Genomic DNA, 4,108 nt, shown 5'->3' on the forward strand with positions numbered 1-4,108 from the left:
TCCTTCTACTCCGTTCGCAGCAGGGCACGCGAGCTTTCTTCGGGGTCGAGGAGGGTGGCTGGCTCCTGGCGGGGAGCAGGAGAGGGTAGGTGCCGAGCCGAGACCCTGGCGGGGTCCCGTCGGGTCTGGGCAGGTCAATGGGCGAGCGGGTGCCCACTAGTGAGGAGGGACACCCACCAATTCCAGGCGATGCTTCCCTGCGCCGCTGAGCAAAGCTAGGCCCGGGGATCCTGCTCTTCTCTGGTCTGGTTAAGCCGGCAACCTCTGACACTTAGGAGAAAGTTAGTATCAGTCGTGATATCCTTTTCCCTTAAGTGACAAATTAGTTACGAGATGAACCCTTTTGGTTTTAGGAGATGAGAAATAGAGTACTTCCTTTTTGCACCTGCTAAGTGGTAACTCAGTGAGCAAATGTGGTTACTGTGGTTGATGTTTGCAACGGTCGTAGATGACAATTATTTTACGGTATCAAATGGCTAGGAGAGAGAGGGAAAGAGGGAGAGAGAGAGAGAATATGAGGGAATGAAAATGAACGGGAACCATTATGATTTTTGAGAGACAGAACCTCTTGAAATTCTGTGTCCACTAAACTCCTAAATTGAATAATGTACATTTTATGCAATTGAACAAGCTAGTGCTACCATCTAAGTCTGCTACTAAGGCTCTGTTAAATTCATGGACGAGTATGAACACTACAAGTTATTACCTTGGTTTAAAACTAGGGGCAGGTTAAATGCAAATATTTCTGATAGTGAATTTTGTTTGAGGGAGATTGTGGACTTTCCCTATGGGAAAGTTTAAAGAATTGATGAGAGAGATGCTTTAAGGAATGTTCTTGTTTTTTGACACTTGAATAAGTTCAACAAATGTTGAACAAATATTTCCACAAATCTTCCTGAGCTAATAGGGTCAAAAATTAAAATTTTGGAAATTTAGAATTAGAAATGAAATCTCAAATAATATCACTGTCATAATTAGGATGAACATGAAAACTTCCATTTCTCATCATGGTCTTCAGGCTCGCCGTGATCTCATCTACCTTTGTAGCAGGGGGTCAAATTTTTTTTTTTTTAACTAGACAATTTTAGAAATTTAAAGGAGTCAAAAATTTATTTCTGTCTCCATGTGTTTACTCATGTCCTTCTCTGTCTATCCAAATTTTACCCATTTTTTTTTTCTTTTTTTCTTTTTTTTTTTTTTTTGAGACGGAGTCTTACTCTGTCATCCAGGCTGGAGTGCAATGGCCCAATCTCAGCTCACTGCAACCTCCACCTCCCAGATTAAAGGGATTCTTCTGCCTCAGACCATCAAGTAGCTGGGATTACAGGGACCCACCACCACAGCCAGCTAATTTTTTGTATTTTTATTAGAGACGGGGTTTCACCGTGTTGGCCAGGCTGGTCTCGAACTCCTGACCTCAGGTGATCCACCCGCCTTGGCCTTCCAGAGTGCTGGGATTACCAGACGTGAGCCACCGTGCCTGGCCGACCCATCTTCTAAGAGTCGAATCTGTCTGTGTTGTGTTTACCTTTCTTTGCTATCCCAAGGTACGTACATATTGTTCATATCACACATTTTGTATATATCCTTTCAGCATGCTTTTTGCCAAGTTGGTTTGTGCTCTGTGAAAAACAGTTGAGATAAAATGCACAATTAAGACAATTAGGGTACTTTTCAAAACACTATTAATTATGGGCACTAATATCAAGAACATCAATTCAGATGTCTGTTTTGGGGTATGTTATGAATCTCTGAACACATACTAAACTAATTTTGCCTTACTTAGAATAATATTGAAATTGCTTTCCACTTTCTAAGGACCCTTTTGAAGGCTGGGGTCTACAAAATACCTTTTTGAGTACTGGGTTGCTGGCAGAATCAAGTGTAGGATTTAAAAATGTATTGAAAATAATCCTTTAGGCCAGGCGTGGTGGCTAATGTCTGTAATCCCAGCACTTTGGGAGGCTGAGGCGGGTGGATTACTTCAGTCCAGGCGTTCGAGACCAACCTGGCCAACATGGTGAAACCCCATCTCTACTAAAAATACAAAAATTAGCCGGACGTGGTGGCGGGCACCTGTAATCCCAACTACTCAGGAGGCTGAGGCAGGCTGCTTGAACCCGAGAGGCAGAGGTTGCAGTGAGCCGAGATAGTGCTATTGCACTCCAGCCTGGGCAACTAGAGCAAAACTATGTCTCAAAAACAAAACAAAAAACAGGCTACTAACCATTTCAAATAATTTATTCAAGGAAAAACTTCAATCATTTTAATTATTTTCAATCAAAACTTTTTTTACAACCATGATGTGGTGAAAAGTATATTTAGTTAGAATTTCGTGGCCAGATTCCAGTACGGGCTCTGCCAAATGAACTTGGCCAAAGTCAGTTAACTTCCTTCTGTATTTATAACCTTTTATAAAAGTAGGGCTGAATGAGATTACAGTAGTCCTCCTTTGTCCTAGAGGGATATGTTCCAAGGGTCCCAATGGATGCCTGAAACTACAGATAGTACCAAACCTTATATACGCTATGTTTTTTGCTATACATATATAATAATAAAATGAATAAATAATAATAATACACTGTAATCAAAGTTATATGAATGTGATCTTTCAAAATATCTTGTTTTACCTTAGGTAATTGAAACTGCAGAAAGTGAAATCGCAGATTAGGGAGGACTACTTTATCTCCAAGATTATTTCTGATCTTAGAATTCTCTGATTCTAAAATCCTAAAGCAGCCTAATAGAAGTTCAGATAGTAGTTACTTGATTTTATTTTTGGCAGAGCTTTTTATTTTTTTTATTTTTTGAGACAGGGCCTTGCTCTGTTGCCCATGCTGGCTAGAGTGCAGTGGTGTGATCATGGCTTCCTGCAGCCTGGAACTGCCAGGCTCAAGTGATCCTCCTACCTCAGTCTCCTGAGTAGCTAGGACTAAAGGCGCATGCCACCACACCCTGCTCATTTTTAAGTATTTTTTTTTTGTAGAGAAGAGGCCTCACCATGTTGTCCAGGCCGGTCTCAAACTTCTAGGCTCAAGCAATCTGCCTGCCTCGGCCTCCCAAAGTGCTGGAATTACAGGCGTGAGCCACTACACCTGGCCTTGGCAGAGTTTTTTTTTTTGGCAGTATATTTTAATTATCTGAAGTATAGTATATGTAAATAATAAAGAGATTATAATTTTAATAATATGTTTATTGAGTGATACAGATCTGTTTTTCATAAGCCTATAATCTAGGATACTCCAACCCATTGTTAAGACTGGAAAAAAGGAGATAAAATAGTTTCCTTGGTAAGTGTCCTTTTTTACAGATGTAGACAACAGAGGCTCTAAGATCTATCCTAATGTCTTGGTCAGGGAAAAGCTGTAGTCCAGCTCAGCTGGTCATACACTTGATATTTTGTTTGAACCTCACTTTCCCATTGACTTTCATTTTTGAAGGGAAAATGGAGGTAAGCACCAGGCTGTCTGTGGCCCTTGACACTGGCCATGGAGAAACTCAAAAGCCATTTATTTTTCTTCACCCTACCCTGTTTTATCATTAGATTTGTAACATTGATAGTAAGAAGAAGCAATCCACATTTCCTAGCACAAGGTAATGCCTTAGAGAAGGAAGCCTGAGTCTCTTGCTGCAGTTCTGATTTAAGATTGGAAGGAAGAGATTATGTTGGATGCATTGCTTTCATTGGCCTATAACTGTGTCAGGACTTTGGTTCTGGCAGTGTTCAGAGAAGAGCTCTAATGTGGCCTTTCAAAAATGACTGTAAGGCCAGGCATGATGACTCATGCCTGTAATTCTAGGCTTTGGGAGGCTAAGGTGGGCAGATCACTTGGCTCACAGGTTTGAGACCAGCCTGGGCAACATAGTGAAAGCCCATCTCTACCAAAAATTTTAAAAACTAGCCAGGTGTGGTGGTGTGTGCCTGTAGTCCCAGCTACTCTGGAGGCTGAGGTGGAAGGATGGCTTGAGCCTGGGAGGTGGAGGTGTTTTTTTTTTTTTTTTGAGATGGAGTCTCCCTCTATCGCCCAGTCTGGAGTGCAGTGGCACGATCTCGGCTCATTGCAAGCTCTGCCTCTCAGGTTCAGGCGATTCTCCTGCCTCAGCCTCC

The 4,108-nt window shown here is 41.7% G+C and overlaps 1 long non-coding RNA gene across 1 annotated transcript in view; it reads left to right on the forward strand.

Annotated features, from left to right (window-relative positions):
• Window positions 1–4,108, forward strand: part of LOC105508566 — a 19,787-nt gene that overhangs the window by 342 nt on the left and 15,337 nt on the right. The gene's annotated exons all lie outside the window — the stretch shown is intronic.

This window comes from Colobus angolensis, unplaced genomic scaffold (genome assembly GCF_000951035.1).
Source record: "Colobus angolensis palliatus isolate OR3802 unplaced genomic scaffold, Cang.pa_1.0 Scaffold164, whole genome shotgun sequence".
Taxonomy (NCBI): domain Eukaryota; kingdom Metazoa; phylum Chordata; class Mammalia; order Primates; family Cercopithecidae; genus Colobus; species Colobus angolensis.